This window comes from Excalfactoria chinensis, chromosome 1 (genome assembly GCF_039878825.1).
Source record: "Excalfactoria chinensis isolate bCotChi1 chromosome 1, bCotChi1.hap2, whole genome shotgun sequence".
NCBI classification, from domain to species: Eukaryota; Metazoa; Chordata; class Aves; order Galliformes; family Phasianidae; genus Excalfactoria; species Excalfactoria chinensis.
The window spans coordinates 17,397,590-17,418,835 of NC_092825.1; positions in this window are offsets into that span (position 1 = coordinate 17,397,590).

Genomic DNA, 21,246 nt, shown 5'->3' on the forward strand with positions numbered 1-21,246 from the left:
CCACCGTACCATCAACCATAAATGACTGCAGTGCAGATGCCTGCTGGACTGACATTCCACAAACTATAATACTGTGCACTTCTGCATGAGTGCTTTTGCAAGAATGAAACATTTACTTAGGTCCAAAGGCAGCTATAAATAATTCTCTGAAACAAAAGTGGAAAAGGACAGCAGAATCTGATGGATAAATGTGAACACACACATGTAGGTAATATTACAAACAGAGAAGATGGCGTGGATTACATCCAGTTGAAAAAGAGACAATCAGTTCTAAAACTTTTAGTAATCATATTGAGGATATTTTGGCACTGTCAGGGTCCTGTTATTTATTTATTTATTTATTTTTGCCATTCACAACTCCAGTGACAGCAGCAATTTAAAGCTTTGCCAGGCTGCTTCAGTTCTGCACGCTCTCTCAAACAAATAAAATTATTGTGTACATGAGAAGGAAATGCGCCTGCCTCTCACGTTGGTCCAGGGCTACACGCTGCCTGTGCATGTGATTTGGGCTGTGCTTGGTGTTTGGGTAGCTCTTTCCCTTGTCCCCTAGGAACAGCTGGCGTATAAGAGGACTGTCCTGGCAGCTGCAGGATGCTAACTGAGTTATGCTGAATAGAGTGAGAATCAGCTTGGTGAAGAGATGCAGTGCAAAGTACTCTTAATAAGAACTGTAAGACTGAACATATGAAAAGCAGATCTGAAGTGTGGTATCATGGCAAGTGCTACAACTTTTTAATTCACCTTTAGGGAAATGAATTTCAGTTAAGTTTTATCAGTGTGGAGAACAGGAGAGAAATACCTGCTCTGTTTTACTTTCTCTAGGAATAGCAAGCTAAAAGAGAAATAAGGGTCAAAGATGAGCAGGTAAAAGGGGAAAAAATGTTCCTTAACCTCAGCTCTACAGCTGGCATTAGGCCCAAAATCTCTGAAAGTCCTTGTTTTTCTAAATCTCGTCATCTTGCCAGCAGGTGAAGGGCAGCCACAGCTGCCACGTGTCGCAAATAGCACATGGCACCTGAGCATCTGTCATGCCTCCTCACATCCCAGGTAGAAGGTCAGGCACTGTACTCCCAGGGAGCACTATTTGTCTCACAGGAACGTGCCGCGGGCCAGAAGCCAAGCGATTGCAGGCTCCAGACTCAGATGACTGTTGTTAATAATTCCTTGTAGTTCACAACCTTTGTAACTGGCTCTGGCTCCATTTCCCTAAGCGTCTCAGCTGGCAGCTACTGGGAGATGTGCAAAAACAGAGGTAAAACAAATATGTTACCAAACAAATAGCCACAGACTTAAGAAATGTAGATATTTCTGATTTTAAAGGACACAAATTGGAGTTTGCACTGTGATTTAGAACCTCGCACAGTGTTTATTGATGTGAGGGGAGTACAGAGCACAGTGTACTGGAACCTTTCCAACCTCACCCAGACACTGGCAACAACCAAGTGTAGTAAGAAAAAACAGCACATTCCGGGTGGGTTCTCAGGACAACAGGATCCATACCAATGAAACAATCTTGTGAATGTGGTCTCAGTCTTCCTAGCAATCTTGAAAACTGGGAAAACGAGACCTACTGGACTCCTGAAAAAACAAATCTTTCAGGGTGCATCCTAAATGATACCACGGGGATCTTTGCTCGCTGTAGGAAGCTATCATCTGCTGGGGGGGGGGGGGGCAGGGAACTGTAAACAACAAAAACCAAGTTGTTTTAGGTTAGCTTGATTCCTGTCTCTGCTCACTCTGTTTCAAGAGAAGTGTGCTGTAGCTGTAGACATTGAGCATTAGAAAGGAATGACCGTATTAATTGCTAAGCCATATTAAGAGTTTAAGGAAATGATAAGTTTGGAATTTCCTTCAGTGGCTTATTTACTATACTTACAGTAATGTTTTGAACTATGCACTGAACTTTTAGATCTGTCACAAGACTTTTCTTACTTTGCCTGGAGACGCACAACATCTCAGCCTACTGCCATGAGATATTTTGCTGTGCAGTGTTGGAGATTTGTTCACTCATTCAAATCAGGTGGGATTGTGTTTACAGAACAGTTTTGTTTTCAGTAAGCAGGAAGAATGAAAGTTAGGAAACAAACTTGGGTTTCCTAGGGTTAGATGAATTTTACCTGCTGAAATTCAATTGTAGACAGTGGAAGGCTTAGTACTTTCCCATATCTTAAAAAGAGCAAAGATGAGTAATGGAGTTTGTGATGAGAGCTGCTATAGTGCTTGAGAGATAGAACCTGGGATGTGCTACATAAAGGCAAGGTGATAGCTGATATATTTAGAAAGCAGGGACAAGATTTTAGATACTAAAGCACTTCTTCAGTCAGAAGACTTCTAGTATTTTTTTATATTGTGATATATCTGTTGAACTCTGACATGAAAGTTATCATATAGAGAAGTTTTTTTGAGAACTATTGAGTACTGATAGGAATTATATCAGAGAAGCCATTGTATCAACAGACTATCTAGAGGGAGTTTGACTATGTAAGAGATGGAGTGTGGATATGATAGTGTATATGAGCTCCGAATGAATCTATGATCTAGATTTGACCCAGTGCAGCTTGTATTTTTGCATGAAACTCTATAGGTTTGGAGCTTCAGGAGAGCTTACAAAAGGGTTTTAGTCAAACAGTAGCACAAAGGTGGCAAAGAAACTTATGCTACTTCATTAACTAACTGGAGTGACCCTGCCACTCTGACTTCTTTACTAACCATTACTAACCAAACATCTGGATAGATTGAAAGCTGTAAAGCTACACTACACAAACTAAGTTGCCCTAGTAATGTAATACAAGTGTGCTAAGTCAGGCTAACTCTTAGCTCTGAGTGGTTACAATACAGAGCAACCTCAAATTAATAATGGCAGACCACCAAAAGCAAGACCTAATTTGACTTCAAAATTAAAGTAACTGGTGAAAAAAAAAAAAAAAAAAAAAAAGTAATGAAAGAAAAAAAATAGAGCAGCAAATGAGATGGCACTGTTCCTTTAAACTGTATTGTTTCTTATTGTTTCTGCAACCTCCAAGATGTTTCATAAGATGAAACTTCATTGATGATTTGGATGAGGGGATTGAGTGCACCCTCAGTAAGTTCGCAGATGACACTAAGCTGGGAGGGAGTGTTGATCTGCCTGAGGGGAGAAGGGCACTACAGAGAGGCCTGGATAGACTTGATCGATGGGCCAAGGTTAATGGAATGAGTTTCAACAGGGCCAAGTGTCGGGTCCTGCATTTTGGTCATAACAACCCCAGGCAACCCTACAGGCTTGGGGAGGTGTGGCTGGAAAGCTCCCAGACGGAAAGGGACCTTGGTGTGCTGATGAACAGTCGGCTGAATATGAGCCAGCAGTGTGCACAGGTGGCCAAGAGGGCCAATGGCATCCTGGCTTGTATCAGGAATGGTGTGGTGAGCAGGACTAAGGAAGTCATCCTGCCCCTGTACTCAGCTTTGGTGAGGCCTCACCTCGAGTACTGTGTCCAGTTTTGGGCACCTCAGCACAAGAAGGACATGGAGGTACTGGAGCAGGTCCAGTCCAGAGAAGGGCAACGAGGCTCGTTAAGGGCTTGGAGAATCAGCCCTATGAGGAGAGACTAAGGAAGCTGGGGCTGTTTAGTCTGAGGAAGAGGAGGCTGAGGGGAGACCTTATTGCTGTCTTCCAGTACCTGAAAGGTTCTTACAGTGAGAGTGGGGCAGGTCTCTTCTCACTACTGACTTGTGACAGGACGAGGGGAAATGGCCTCAAGTTGCGCCAGGGCAAGTTTAGGTTGGATATTAGGAAGAACTTCTTTACAGAAAGGGTGGTTAGGTACTGGAATGGGCTCCCCAAGGAGGTGGTTGAATCGCCATCCCTGGATGTGTTTAAGAGCCGTTTGGATGTGGTACTCAGGGATATGATTTAGCAGAGGTTTGTTGTTGTGGTACTGTTTTGTGGTTGTTTTTTTTTTTAAGAGATAGGCTACTGGTTAGGCTGCGGTTGGACTTGATGATCTTCAAGGTCTTTTCCAACCTGAGTAATTCTATGATTCTATGATTCTATGATAAGGCGTGCTTCATTAAAAAAGACACATTAATTACCTAGGCTAAGAGTCATCTACCCAAACTTTAAGTGTTTAAAAAATGGACATTTAAGTCTGAGCTACTCATTTTAAATTTTCCTTGCAGTCAAAAGCAAAGAACAGGGTGATTCATGTCAGCTGCCTATGGTGATTCACGTGAGCTGTCTTTCAATCACTATCTTGACATGAGTCAAATCTATCTCTTCCTATTTCTCCTCACTGACTATAAAGAGAGTTTGGGGTGAACAGTTCAAGCTTAGATGTTTGAGTTTTAGATGTGTAAATTATGGTAGATTAAATCTTATCCTTCTCCTACCTTCCTGCCAATATAATTTATTTCATTATTTATTTATTTATGTTCTGAATTCACTGTATCTCAGTGCTAAGACTTCCTCAGCCTATTCTAGGGAACTGATTCTGCAGCATAGCAGATCAGATGTCACAAAACATTTTATGATACTCAGTAATAGCAAATTGTTTCCACAAATTACATCAGAAGCAAATATTTTAAAACATTAAACTGTCACTGATATTCCTTTTTTCCCTCATTTTTTTGTTGTTAATGACATTTTAAACATAATTATAATAAAATATTATTTATAATGTATGTAAGTATTGTACATTATATTATTATTAGGACCTCGAAAGTTTAAATTGTTAAGTCACACACATGATGAACTGAAAAAAATATAAAAGTAACAAAGATTTCAGTATGGAAATAAATGCAGCAAAGTTTGTTATTTTTCTCACCTCATTCTGAGTCTTGGCATTAATATGGGGAAGTTTTTTTTCTAGGGATGAAAGCAGAGCTCAATTCCTCTGATTGTGGATTTTTGAGTTCACTTGATTGTTGATTCTTTGAGGTTTATTTTTTTCTTTTTTTCTCTGAACAAGACTACTGGCTATTTTGGAAGCATTAAAAATAGCAGAAAACATGAGCAAGCATAGCAAATAAAATGGATTATTTTCACACAATCCATGATGATTAGAAAATAATGACTGGCAATATTTGGCAAAAAGAATCCAATAACAATACTTATTACAATGCCATATTTCTGGCCTTATTTTACACATTGACACATCACAAAACAGCAAAGATCAAGGAAATTCATCAAGTATATTTTTCCCTTTGTTATTAACCGCTACTGTAATACAAAAGATCAAAATACACAGCCAGAAACATAAATAGTATTTTATCACACTCACTTTTTGTCAATTACATTTGGAGACCTACAGAATGACAAAATGAATGAGATTAAAAGGGGCTGCTGGTGTCCAGTTCAACTTCCTGCTTGTGCAGAGACATCCAGAGTAGTGTGCCCAGGACCACATCCAGGTAGCTTTTGAAGCCATCCAAAGGGGAGTTTTCATAGCCTCTAGGTGACCTGTGCCAGTGCTCCATCACCTGTACATCACAGAAGTTCTGCCTGATGATTCCATCATCTGTGTTCCAGTTCAAGACCAATTCATCTTATCATGGCAGTGGGCACCACCACCACTGAAATGAGTTTGTCTCCATTTTCTTTGTACCCTTCCTTCAGGTATGTATATACATTGATAAGATCCTCCCTGAGCCTCCTTTTATCAGAGATGAACCTTGCCCACTCTCTCAGCTTTTCTTCATAGGAAGGATGCTCCAGTCCCTTCATCATCATCATGACCATCCATCAAAATCTCTTCAGTATGTTCATTTCTCTTGTACCAGAAAGATCAGGACTGAACGCAGTATTCCATGTGTGGCCTCAGCAATGCTGAGTAGAAGGGAAGGATCTTTTCCCTTGACCTTCTGACAATGCTTTTCCTAATGCAGCACAGAACACCATTAGCCTTCTTTGCGGCAAAAGCACATTGCTGACTCATGTTTCGCTTGGTGTCTACCAGGATATCCCAAATCCAACCTTCTTTCCAGCTGAGTGGCCACAAGCATGTCCTGGTGCCTAGAGTTGTTTTTCCCTAGGTGCAGGGTTTAACATTTCCCCCTATTGAACTACATGAGATCTCCAGCCTCTTGAGGTGCTTCTGGATGGCAGAACAATACTCTGGTTTGACAACCAGTTTTGAGGCAACTTCAGACTTGCGAGGGTGCACTTTGTCCCATCACCCATGTCATTAATGACAATGTTAAAGTAGACTGGATGCAGCATTACTCTTGGAGTACACCTAGGATTACTGACTCCAACTAGACACTGTGTCACCCTCTGCACACAGCTGTTCAGCCACTTTTCAATCTACACTTCTGCCTACACATACATCAAAGCTTTTGTAAGAGGATTGTATGGGAGAGTGTCAAAAGCCTTAATGACAATAACCGCCGCACTCCCCCCATCAACCAGCCCAGCCATATCATTGTACGAAGTCATTAAGTTGGTCAAGCAAATGTTGATTTAAGGTATGTTAATAAACATTTTATTATTTGTGTGCATTATATAACATATCTCTTTAGAGCATGTGTTACCACTAGACTTGTGGATGACAATAATTGTAGTGTTTTTCAGAGCTGGGCTGCCACAGCCCGAGTTCTACAGTCAGATTGTTTTATTCAAACTTCCGTTGGGAAAAAAAAGACAAAAAATAAACCCAAGCTGCAACAAATTCCTAATTTACTTATACAACATCAGGAATAACAGAAATCCATTTGAAAATCTTTTGTTATCTACACAGAAATATCTACTTTTAGCTCCTAATCTTTTCATCCCAAGTATGAGAAACAACTATTTCAGTCCTTAAACAAGTTCCCTCTCAGTTTGTTCTTATATGTGTTAACCTGGATAGTGAACAAAATGCAACTTCATTTGAAGTCTATAGAAAAATATCTAAGGAAAATGCAGGAATCTGACAAGGACTACAGAGACCTATGGAGTATCTCCATTGACCTCCATACTGAATAGAAGATGAAGGCTTTGTTTCACTGCAAATTTTGAGGTTTGGAATATGCAGGGTTGAAACAAAAGATTGGAATACATTCTAAAAATGTAGTTGCATACAAAAGTAGGCTGAAGGCTTTTTATTTATAAATCTAATAGAAAAATTCTTCAGAATGTGTTCAGCTCCATTAGTAATTCAGCTTAAATAAAACAACACCTTTCAAGAAAAATACATTTTGTCAAAATCTGCCTGACCAATTCTGCCCTGTGTTTAGAGAGGCCATTTAAAGATAGGTCTAAAGGCATTTTTAGAATTGCAAATTAAGGGAAATCTATTTACTTGAAGAGTGTAGATCCATAAATAATGCTGAACTTCTATCTTCATCTGGCAACAACTGGTATTTCTGACAAGTTGCAATTACTTTTCAAGGACAAAAGCTGCATGTGACTTTTCATGACAAACCTTTCAATTCCTGCTCAGAACTCAGCAACCTTTCTGTTACTGACCTCTGCTATGGAGCTATTTACTTTTTTTTTTTTTTTTTTTTTTTTTCCCAGCTACCTGACCTTTTGTAGAAAAAAATGGTAATTCTAACAATGTACTACAAAAAATTTACCTAGAGATCTGCCTGTAAAGCAGCTGTGTTATCAATTTGTATCTATATTTAATAATAGTCTCCCAGTTTTCTCTACCAACCATCATCTGTGATAATTATTTTCTAATGTTTCAGATTAGACAGAAAAATTTTTCTCTGCAAAATATCCTTGCATTTTTATATAACTGAACACCGTCTTGCTCACAGTTGAAGCATTAATAATAACAGAGGACTTAACTAGACTTAACAGGATTTGAAACTGGCCGCACATAAAAATGATACTTTTCTAGGGACAAATTTAGAAGGAGTAAAAATATGTAAAAAAATCTGAATTGACTGAAATTATTTGGTGAGTCTCCTGTTTTCCAATTAAATAAGATTGCATGCTTCCTTAAATAAGTGCACAGCAAGTACTTGTGAGAAAGTGTAAAATGCTGATCATAGTGAATTAAACAGATCCATATGAAAATAATTCCAGGCTCATTTGAGGAATCTATCTGGTCAGGGAGTATCTGCTGGAATTCAGGAAGTCTAAAGCACATTTTAATATGCTGCTATCAGACTTTTAAGGTAAAAGAAGCATAACAATCCTTTAGACTACTTCTCTTTGCTAAACAGCTTCTAGAAACAGGTCCGTTTTTCAGCTCAGTATCTGTTCTCTTTCTCTGAAAATCATACCAGAATGGTGTTTCCTATGTTACAATCTCAGGACAAATGCTGGCCACATTTGTGTGAAAGCACAGATGATGAATATCTGAAACTCACTTTTGGTCTGTCCTTTCAACACAATTCCAAGAGACAGAACCTTGGATATACACAACACATTAGCCATTGGACTGCCATGTGATTTCTGGCACTTCAGATACAACATACCCGGACACAAGAAAAAGAGATCAATAATCCAGGCAATTTTGACTTGTTTTGAATTTTCAGATATAAGCTTTCTGAATATTCTACACTTAAATTAGAAATCCCCAAAGCTTTGTTCTTTGGAAAAATTTCAACATATTATTTCAGCATCTTCTAATTAGAAAAGATACATTAATAGTTGACAACTCAATAATTTTTCATGGAAGGAACACAGTTCTTGATTTAATTAATTCAATTGAAAATACAGAGGCAATTAAAAAAAATAATAAATTTACTTCCTCTAACAGACTAGTTTCTACCCTCAAGTCAATTTTATGTGCGACAAACTTGCATGATTTCACAAGAAATAATTTTTGTACTTCAGTAGAATGTAATCATTAAAAAAAGGGGGGTATGTAAATGTAAAAACCAAAAAATAATAACAGAACCAACATCTGTATTGCAAGTAAGTGTGCATGTCATCTTTCTTTATTTCAACCTGAGAATCCCTAAAAACACCTTAGAGTGATTAATGTTTTTCTTCACTGATCTGTTTTGAGCTTGCTCAGGATTTCTGATCAGGCAAAACATTTTTCAGAGTCAATAGTTTGCTGGTCAGAAAATATTTCCTTAAAGTTGGAAAGGAAGCTGCCTGAAAATGCTGAACACTTTCCTTCTCTGTGGCAAGGGGTCAGGAGGGATTTTATCATGAAGTTAATTACTTATGGATGGATGAGTTTACAAGACTTTTGAACACTTTGGCCATCATTTTCTGTAACCAGGAAGGAATAGAAATTGAAAAAAAATCAGTATGCTTCTTTTATGTTGGAGTCATATTCCCATTAAAAATTGTAACACTGCTTCAAGAAAGTCATATTGATTTACATTAATTATGAACAGGTTTTGCATCTCCTTTCTCACACTTTTCAGATACCATACTGTAGAAAAATACAGCCTTTCTTATTATTTTTGGAATTTGTTGAGGGCATTACATTTTCCGTTGAAAAATTGCTGGCACTGTTTGCTCATTTGCTTATTGCCATTCATTTGACAGCTTGGAGTTAGCAAGTGTCTGGAAGAGGTGGGATGCCCAGATCCATAGAAGAAGTGAGAGTGACAAGAGTAATGCAACACTGTGAAATCTTTTCTGTCCTCCAAACAGCACTGCTGACTGGAAAGAATCGTGGCTGTGATTGCATCTCACCAATGGATCCCAAGGGGAACCATGATGAATAATCTCTTCTGCCCTCATCCAAATAAGACGCTTTTCTAAGGAGACAGTGGCTGGACCACTCAAGAGCATTAGTACCAGCTATCTACCAGCTATTTATTGTATGTTTTCTGAGATGAATTTTAAAAGACACTAAGCACCTAATTCTTGCTGAAATCATGTTGTATGATAGTGGTTTTCTTTAAATATTACATTAATTCATTAAGTATAGAGAAATTCGTAGGTCACTGTGGAAAGCATACTTGTCTCTAAATAATTCAAAGTGAATGTTTTAGAAGATCCAGTATGGCTCTCCATACAATATTGACTGTTGTAGTTGTACTGAAAGGTTGATTAAATAGTTACCAGAAGGAAATAAGCCATTAGGAGAAACAATAAAAGGGATAAGCAATGAATAAATCCAGAGAAAGTGAAGCTAAATTGAAATCTAGGCAATAAGAAAAAAATATCACTTAATCATTCGATTAAATGAGAATTCAATGGATGGATGAACTTTTTATTGTTTCCTGAGACAGTATAACATATGTGTGGAGTAGACTTCCTCAGAAGGTAACAAAATGCAGGCTCTGCATTTATGAACCCTGAACATGCTATTAACTGTCTGCTTTCCCAGACATAGATTTTAATACATGCACAATGAGAAACATTTCTCTGTCTCAGGCATTTTCAAAGTGTACATCTGTATAAAAGCATTTCAAAGTCAATGCCCACAAGAGACATTAAATGGAAATTCAGCTGTAGGGCAGAGATTTAGGATACTCTGAGTAAATATCCTACTGCAGTCAGAAAGTAGTGAGTGCTAGATATCTCATCCCATGCAATTTATGCATTGCATCTAAATATTACATAATATATAGCTTTGAGTGGAAAGTCTACCTTCACATAGTCTTTATGAACTGTCTCTGACGTTTTTTAAAAAAGGCCTTCCTACTTGCCATTTTTTCAGTACTCACTTTGTTGTATGCATTCCTTATAAGACACTTTGTTATATATAAACACACACTATCATATCTGCCTTAAACAAAAGAAGAATTTCATCTGTTTGATTTTTAATCACCTTATGTCTTTACGATTTTGGTTGCCTTGTAGACTCTGAATTCCCAGTACAATCAAATCTAGAGTATAATGAATGAAAGACAGGCCCTTACTAATTATGTCTCAAATTGGCTCTTTTAAAATAAACCACTGAATATTACTAAAATTAACAGCACTGTTTACCAGGTAAATAATTGTTTCATGCATTCTCAGGATTGTCTTTTTCTCTAATTTGGACTTCTATATATTTTTTCATAATGATGCCTTATTTCATAATTCTTACATTTCTTATCTGTATTTCTATGTGTTGTTTAGTGTGCTCATTAACCTTCCTTATTACTTGCACTCAGAGAAAGTTTTAGTATCTGTAAAAAGAGAAAGAAAGAGGGATGGATACTTTTCTTTCCAAGCCAGGATGCTGTTTTCCTCTTGGAGCTATCTCCTTGCTCTGTTTCTGTTTGCATTTGTGATGTTCAGTTTTTCCCCTCACCAGATGGTCTTCTGCATCACATGACATCTGAATTACATTTACAGGTGCAGGCTATGTGTGCAGCTAGTATCCAGGTAGCTGACAGTTATGTATTAAAGCTTTGAATGGTACCAGCAACTTTAATTAATAGTATGTGAATCATGTATTCACATCTTATCATGACCAGCTAGCTGAAATGCTTAGTGACACTGCAAGCTAGCATCTCCTTGAGGGAATATAGCATTGAAAGTATTTCTAATTTGTGAAAGAAACAACTTTTATGGAACTGTAATTAAACATCGGTGAGATACATTTCCATCATCAACTAACAACTAGTAAACTGTCCATTCAACCAAAAAGGTACCAATTTAAATGGAAGGTGTTTCTAATGTTTGTTTACGTGTATACTGATCTAGATCAAATGAGTGTTAAGCTGAAACAATTTCACCTAAGCAACCATGAGCATCATTCTAGTAACACAGACAGCAGCTGAGGTGTAGTGAGATTATTGTCCTTAAGAGAAAAACAATTAGTGACATCACTAAAATAAATATTTTCTGAAATTTCTGTCAGGAGGCATCTTCTAGATCCTGTTGTACTTTCTTCTGTAGAGACTGTTTTTCCTCAAACTTTTACGAAGATTAAGAAAATAAATATGACTCTTCTGTGCTACGTAGACTCACAGAAAGCTTTATATACCCAAATATATACCACCTTTTCTCCATTAATTTACTTGGACTGTGTTAAAAGTAAATATTAGAGTAATTAAAGCACAGATGACAATGGGAAATCCCCTTGTTACTTAAAATATCTGATTGGGGAACTGAAAAAATCTAGAAAATTTCAAAACTTTGGGTGGTCTCTTTGCTGATATACATGATTAAGTGCCCTTCAGTGGTGCATGGAAGTGAGCAGCCCCTGAAGTCCTACAGGCATTTCATGCCTTGTGGGAAACTGTGTGGTGGGGTCAGGGAGCCTGGGGACTAAGTCTAACTACAGTTTCTCATGTTGACTCTCACTGTTGGGAAGGGGGAGGTCTGTAAACTGTTGTGTTTAGGATGGCCCTGCTGATACAGATGCTCTGGGGAAAAGCGGAAAGTTAAGCTTGAGTTATGCAATGACTTTTCTCTGCATTTCTCCTGGGACTTCTCCTTTGCCCCAGTTCCATATCCTTTATCTTTTCTCCAGAGAGATGTTCCTTACTCATTCTGGACCTGATCCCAGGAGTTCTGGGATGACAAGAAATCACAGAAGAGAGTTTCACTAATTTTAGTAGACTTGGGAAAAGCCTCTGAGTGAATTAACCTAAGTTTACAGTAAATTCAAGTCACTTATTTGACTAACAGGCCTTATTAAAGTAGGAAACGTGCCTGAGAGAGATCATTCCTTTCTCTCATTAACCTACCTGTCTATTCAGATTCATTAACCCAAGTATCTATTTAATTTTTTCTTTCTTCATAGTGATAACACATAGTGATGTTTTTCTGTAAACATTATTAACAAGTTCCCTCTAACAGTAGTTTACAGTCCCTAATTCTGCAAAGGAAAACTGAAAAATTGAGTCTTTCCTTCAAGGTCAGGTAGTAACTAGATCCAGGAACTCCTACATCCCTGCCCTAAACCACTGTAGTTATCATAAAACCATAAAACAGTGTGTGTTTTTTCTCACAACAATAGCTGCTATTAAATCACTTCCTTCTGCACAATTTTGAGACTTGTATATTCTGTTCATTTTGTTCCTGGTTCCTTTTCATGCTGCCAAGATACCTGGAGAATGAAATTCTACTTCACATTGAATTTAGTATTAATATTTATTATTAACTTCTATAGTATCAGAATTTATGTATTGATGACTATTTCTAGAAACTAGTAAGACAGTTTAGAAATGGAAAACATTTTAGTTACTTCAACGTAATGTTGATTCAAATCTTTTGTGGAGCTTCTACAAGAAATTCAGTAGATAAAAAGTCACTGGTTTATGTTTGTTCTTTGTTTGGTTGTTGTTGTTGTTTGTTTGTTTGTTTGTTTGTTTACTTTTTGCACTAGGATGTACTTTGACCCATGCATTATATGACATTTATTTAGTATTACCTTTCTCCAGTTTTTAGATTTTCACTTTTCATGGCAGAAATGAATACTTTGACTCCCTGCATACGTGACGTGTACTTTATCACAGCTCAAAAAATGTAAGATGATTGAAACTCATTCTTCACTAGCAAGTTTTCTGTGACTTGTGTCATAGTATATATAAGTGATTTTAGGTAGCCAAAAAGTAAAAATCACAATGATCTTGCAATCTATACTTCTCTCAAAAACACACACAAGTTTATATGAAATTTCTTTCAAAATTGTACAAAGATAAATGCTTTTAACTTTTAGAAATTACTTAAAATGACTTTTCTGCGTATGAAAACCTAACTGAATTTAAACTGGCTTACAGAAATAGGTTTGATTTTTGTCATCTTGCGGTGTTTGTTTCTCTCTTGCCAAAGGAGATGTGGCCAAGCTTCCTGACCTGACAAGATACACTTATGTTTTCATATAGCAGTGAACTGTATATTGTATTTCTTAAAGTAGAAGGTGGTAGTGATTCCCCATCTTCCCACTTCTCCACTGTGAAGGGCAAGGGGATCAAACCACTGGATGGTTTGCCAGTTCCAACTTATGCTGATATTTCCAAGACAGCAGATTCTGTACTGTAACATGGCTGATTTTATCTACCCACTTATGTGCCATCTGGGGCCTACTTGGTCAGAGCTCCTGAAAGTCTCATTGCTTACACGGGAGGTGCTTCTCATGTTTCTTGGACTGCAAGAGTTCCATGTGATGGTGACTGTGTGGCAAACATGGATCTGGTTCATGGATAGGAATGCACTGAAATGATTTTCCATTCTGTAATTTTCAGTGTAGAAATGAAGGGTGATACTTTCATGATGACATCTGTTGCTGTGCACATAGGCTGTTGTGTGCTACAAGGCCTGTTTCTGGGTGTGTAGTCTTTCTCTGCTTCAAAGCACTCCCACTATTTCATTTGCCCATTAACTGAAACTGGAAGAGATTACATATTATTGTTCAGTAAACACTGGGACATTTCTTTCTGCCCTACCAATTCATTCCTGTGGAAGAACTGCCCACTGAGGTTTTATTCTCTGAGAGATGCAAATCTCACCTGACTTTGCTGATGACACTGATCCCTCTAAAATGGAGTACCTGCCATCATAAACACCAATATAATACTCTTTTTTTTTTTTTTTTTTTTTTTTTTTCACTCCTCCTGCAATTCACTGTTATCTGAAAATAGGATTCCCAAAACAAAGGGAAAAGCCTTACCATTTATTATATGTGATTGTCTCTGTCTCCACAGAAGTGTTTGATTTTACAGCCACAAAGACAGCTCCAAAAATAACGTAGGAAATGTTAAGGTACGAGTAGTAACCAAAACCAGAGAAGAATGAAAAAGAGGGTGTGGGTACATGTACACAGAGAGCTGTTCAGAGTCATTTCTGTGGCATTTATCATTTCATACCTGTTAATAAATTTATGCTCAGAGTATTCTCCCAGATTAGAAAGCATTCATCTGCATGTGTGAGAAACAGAGAGAACAAGAAAGACTGAGACAAAATTCTTAGAAGACTCCCAAATGACCGAATATTTGTTGTTCACTAAACCGTTAAGTTTCATACTCATTTTTCTCATCAAAGACAAACCCATCTTCCTTGTGATGTAACAAAACTCTCCATTCACTAAGACTATCCCTGCCACAATGCCCACAAAGCTATACTTTGCCTGTAAGTAATTAAGCCAAAATGAAAAGACCTTTTTTGGTATTTATTTGCTACGGAGTTGTGCCCGTGTCTTCATCAAGCTCTATCCATTAATATAATTCATCCAGAAGTAATGCACATAGAAGGAGCCTGCAAGTGTAACCAGTAAAAAGATAAACAAGTTAATTGTTCTGTGATCATTTTATTCTTTTAATGAACAACATATAAATAAACCGTACCCTACCTAAATAACATTTGTACATCATCTTCTTTCTGTCTTGAGATATGAACAATTTTGTAAACATTAAGCTTTAATTCAGGAAGTCATTTGAGCACATGCTTAAACGGCTCTTCTGAAAAGGGCTTAACTGAAACACTTGTATAAGTGTTTTCCTAATTAGAGACTAATTGATGAAACCTCCTGACTTCCTTGTGAAGGGATATTTTTCAGATGGGAAAATGGAAGCCAGATTAACTTTCTTGCCAAGGACTGCACAAGGAACTAGAGATGGGAAAGGTTTCAGCATGTATCACCTTTCTTCAGACAATACTGTTTTCTAAGGTCCATGCAGCCTTATTTCATGTGTCAATACTGCGTTCACAGACTAACTGTTAGAGCTGCATCACAGGCTTTAAAGTCAGGAAGTGTAGTAGACTACAAGGATACAGGCTGACAACTTCTGAGATGTTCACTAACACCTCTTAATGGGTCAAGACACAGCAGAATAAATGAGAAGCTGAATACTATTTTATTGACACCTTTTCTTTGCAATTCTTAGACCTTTAAAATCACTCAAATAGTCCATATTTCTGTGTGTTAGACAAAAAGAAAAGCATTTTCTTTGATGGAAAAGGTCAAGAATGTTTTTTCTCTTTCATCTACAGTTCTGACAGCCAAGGGAAATCCAGATTCATGAACAAGGAAAATGATTCTTACGGTCAATTAATCTACTGCTTTAATTCCCTTCTGAGTGATTGCTGTGATCTTCAGGTGATTTTACACTGAGCAGGGACTGGACTGCCTGTCTTAGTCTTTGTTGACAGTCTGACAAATTCCTTATGGACAACTGCTCAATGATACACATGTTAATGTGTCAGCCACACTGCAAAATATTTGCCAGGTTTTCTAAAAGCCTAAGCATTGTTGGTGTGTAAGGGCTAATGCCATAGCTCTGCAAATAGGACTGGGTTGTTGTTAAAGCTCTGTACAAAGGGAATTATGTCTTAAAAAAGTGTTTCCTTCAAAATGTTTTGTTTCAAGCTATATTTCTGTCATTGACAGCAGCAGGATTTCTGATTAAAGAAGAGACTTTTCTTCTGCAGCAATGACTTTATAAGCACATTTATCAAAACCTAGCAACACCACAATACTAATTTGGGATTCATCACTTTACTAAGTGTGCTAGAAAGTAACAGCGGGATAAGTTCCCAATTTGTGAATGAGTTTAGTGCTCAGTGAAGTGAATGAGCCAAGAATAGCCTGGGGAGAGGGAGGTGTGTGGCTTCTCACTCAACTTTCCCTCTTCTCCACAAGACAACAAACACTTCCTCAAAGCCAGACCTCTGTGTTCGGAGGACTGGTTTCCAAAACAGGTCAATTTCTGAGCAAAAATACCTTCTATGGAAAACAGAATCCAAAATGGGTAGCCTCTAGTAAAATTCACTTTAATCAAACATATTTGATTGAAGAATATACAGCCATATATCTATTACCTAGAAACTGTATTCTTACATGGTTTAGTTGTCTTCCTCTTGATTTTGTCTCCTTCACCTCAGCATCAGAAGCAGTAAGTTAATTCTTGCTGGTGTAGCTTCTGGCTCTGTTCTCACCCAGTTGCTCGCTGAGCTTCCTACTCCACCTTTGTACTCCTGTAGCATCTGTGTTCAGCTTTTTCTTATGTTCCTGTGTATCTTCTCACCAGTTCCTTTTATCAAAGGTTACCTGTTTTTCTTCCACTGGTTTTATGTATTCTTTTAAAACATCTTTTTAATCTTTCCCTATCTTTTTTTTTAGAGGTGTGCTCAAGTGTTGCAAATAGTAAAACATTTGAGGTTGGTGTGACAGCTGTTTGAATATGTTGTTCAGTGGGACCAGCTAAGGATTTCTGCTTTCCATTTTTATCTTGTTCTTCAATTTGCACTCAGTTCCTTACTACTCATTCTCACTCCAGCACTAAAGCAGGAAATGAAAGCATGCACATTTAATCCACACATACACATTTAAAGAATAAAATAAAATGGGAGAGTATTTTTTATCGGCGTTGCCTCTCCTTGTACAGATACTTAACTGACATTGAACCACAGTAACAACAGAATGGCTACATACTCTCCTTCATCCTCATTCTGCTGACTAAAGGCAAAATACTGATATGCTGAGTCTAGAAATATAACCAGATGACTTCATGTTGTTGTGTTCCTTATATCCTCAAGTAGTCCTATCACGTCAGAAAAATTGCAACAAATGACAGTGAATCTGTTTCACATGTGTACTGAGAGATAGTTCTTTCATAGTGTAGATGGAGGCCACTGTGCTTGTCACTGACACATTGAAAAAAGCTCTTGTGGCAAAGTAAAGTGCTGAGAAACTGATCAGAGAAGAGGTAGTGAGAAGGATGTATGTACAGGTGTGTGTGCTGCTGGATCAATGGTTTTATTTTATTTTAATTTATTTTTGAAATTGTACATAGAATATGTCTTCATCCTTATGTAGGAATACAAATCTGTATCATCTTTGCTCTGCTTCCCTGACTCAGGGTTTCACTTTACTTACCTTTAACTTTCTAAAACTAGTTGATCATGTCTCCTCCATAGTTGATAGAAGAAGAGTTAATCTACCCAAAGGAATTTGTTCTCCATGCATAATATATTTAGACACATAACCTAAATAAGCTTACACTGTATAATGAAATTATTAAAAGACAAAACTTGTGTGAGAACAATCTCATCTTTTCTGGACCTTATACAGCACAGGAAGATCATTCTTGTAGAGGCTCATGAATAGAAGTATGAAAAGAGAAACATCACAAGGTAGATCTAAGACATTTGTGTACTCTACAGATGTGTATGTGATGACACACTTTTATGAATACATACTACATTCTACTGAAAACAGTTTTCCATCAAAGGAGACCTGTGTGTTCCCTGTGGTGCCCTATACAGGACAAGAAATAACAATTTTAATTTCAAAGTAAGACCTTTAATGGTAAGGATCCTGAAGCACAGAAATAGATTGCACTGGGCAAGAATTTGGGTGTTCTGAGACAAGAGTCCTTGAAAAGTGGATTCAGGAGACTTCTGTTACTAATGGTGCTGTTCAGCTGCTCTTGAAGGTTGAAGGCTGGCCCATGCAGCCTATCCTGACCTCCTGCATGGGGTTTTGTACAAATTTGTGATTACAGTGTACTCTGTCACCAAAAGCAATCAGGTTAACATGTATTTCAAACCCTACCAAAAAGAACTGTACGTCCAAATGAGTCAAAATGAGCATGTAATCAAAATAAAAATACCCTGAAATTTCTTCTCTATTACTCTTTATTCCTCTACCCCCGATATGGTTGGGAGGGCTCAACTGTGCAGTGCCACTGGGCACGTTCTCCTGACTTCTGTCCTCCTAGCTGAATTTACCTTACAGTACCACCACCACAGACACCACAGACCTGCTAAGACTCACTTCTACCTTTTTTCCTTTTTTTTTTTTTTTTTTTTTTTTTTTTTTTTTTTTTTTAAATAAACTGCAGGCTGCCTTCTGCAAGAAGAAGGCCCAGGTACCAAAAATGGCAGTGGATACACAGTGAAGTAACTGGCTTTTACTGCTGTGTTTCCATGGAATGATTATTATACACAGAATGCTGTCTTTACAATTTTTATTTTATTTTTAGAAGCATTACCTAAAATAATGCCAATAATCTATATTTGGCATCTCTCATTTTAAAAACTGCAATTGACAGCCTGTTGTATATCTTTGATAAGACTGAATAAGAAGAAAAGTAAATGAAGAGATCTGCTTTCCTGAGTTTGTTTTGTTTTGTTTTTCTCCCGTGAATGTTTGCGTCCTATGTAATCATTCCAGAGGTGTGAGAAAAGCAATGGCATTTGAGCTGCTTGCTACTACTTTTTCATTTGCAGAATTCTCAGATCCTTTAAATAAGACATAATAAAACAAGAGGCATCTACAAAAATGTAGTGCCAACCAATAAAATAAATGATCTGACAAACATAATTGCCAACAGAGCAAAGTAAAATATCTTTGAACCAATTTGAGTAATTGGAAGCATAAATTTATTCCTGAAGACTTGGTATTTTACTGTACAGAGCCAGAACTGATTAAAGCAATGTTCATAGCTTTTGTGTGATACAGACTCAATTACAGATTTTGGCTATATAAGTGAGCATACACTTCTAGTGGGTTTTCAGTTTCAGACATTTGTGTTATTCGTGGAAAGAGTATCATCATACTCCTTGCATTTAACCTCGTCTCATCCAAAATCAGTGGAAAAAATACTGTTGACTTCAATGGATACAAGATGTCACTCTGTAATCTATAAAACTCATACCAGACTTTCTGTCGTGGGTGTTTTCTTTATGTTAGGACAAAATTGGTCCTATTCACTCTTCATCTGTGTCTGTGTACTAAGTGAATGATAGTCCTAGCTGAGAATATAAAACATTTGATGCTGAGAATGTTGGATGGAGGAGGACATGAATGAAAATTCCTCAGAAAAGATCTGACCCAATGTATTTAAGATAAAGAAACAAACATACAGGTATTGAGAAGTATCATTCAGCCTCATCTTAAAGTGCAAATAACTTCCCAACAGTAAGTGGAAATAAGGAATAATAGATAATGTGGATGATCTGAGAACAAGAACTTTAGTTGCTAATTAACTTGACCATACCTAATGTGATGAAATTGTGAGGATCATAGCAGTCTCTGGTAATTTTTTTTTTTTTTTTTTTTTTTTTTTTTAATATGTCAAAAATGGTTCAGCCATGACAGACTCAGGTGTTCAGGAACAAGACAGACATTGTCACTCAGTGAATGTAACTTTTATCTCATTTACCTGTGACACATAAGTCCTGAATTCAAGACATTCTTCATTTTCCATCTTTTTTTATTTCTTTTCATAGAAAAATGGAAAATGTTACCATGAAGCTAGTGAACTGAAGGACTTAATTGCAGTGATTCAGGAAAAAATGCATTTAGAGTGCATGCCTCATCACTGGCTTGACATGGAGCACTTAGAGAAGATAGCTTTTCTGCATTTCTCAGTGAAAGATTCTGTCATTCTGCCTCTGCCATGCAGGACACTCAGCATCAGTAGTGTGTGCTGTACTACAGAGAAAGCCTGAATAGGTGATGTTACACAGAAGAGAGAATGTAGACACAGAAACAGAACTGATTTCTGTCCAACTCTTTGGGAGAATCATGCTATGGATAGGAGGATGTAACACTGGGTGACTTCAGGCACTTTTATCATTTGCTGTTTTGACAGTGCACAAAGGAAAGGCTAGGACTGCTTTTCATGGGCGTTAATCCATGATCTCTTTTGGATTGGCCACGTTGCCAGCATCTTGTGCCCTTAAGACATGTCTGTGATTAAAAGGAATCACCTTACTATACAGTCCTTTCTCCCACTAGTGCAGAAACAGACTGTGGAAGAGGTTCTTCTGACAGTACCATTTTCAGGACAAGCTGCTCATTCATTTATTTTACTTATTAGCATTTTTATGTTGGTTAAATCTAAGAGTTTTTTCTACTCCTAAAAGGCTTCCTGGTCCTCTGGGATTTAAATGGCCTTTTATACATATTCTAGGAAGTATATTCATGTTATTATATGTACTATTAGAAATACCTAGTGTATCAGATAGATTCAGAGCACTGATTTCAGGGAAAGTCAGATACATAACTGCTTTTAAGGGTAAGCTTATGCTTTAGTTTTGTAAACACCATGAGCTGAAAGCAGGATCCTCTGGTGACCAAAGCAGCCTGTGTTCCGCCAGATCTGTTCCTTCCCCCTACTGCCCCCGAGTCATCTTTCCCTTTCACTTACGTAAGAGTTTGTGCAACAGCATACTGAACCAAAGCAGGAAAGTCATCAAATTAACACTAACTTGCCAGTAAAGCAGTTAATTTTAACAGGAATTAACTTCTTGACAGTGCTATCAGTTTGCCTGCACAGCAAAAGTGTGGATACGGCAGGAGGAGAGTAAGACCTGTGTGAGATGGCTTCTGCTGGCAGAGGTGCTCATTTGTGTCTGTTTGGTATTCTGCAGTGTAGACATGCATTTACCTCATTTTTCCCATCATAATATGGGGATAACAGTTCTTTCTCACCTCTCAGTGATGCTAGGAAAATAACATTTTACTTCAGTTTTAACAACAATTA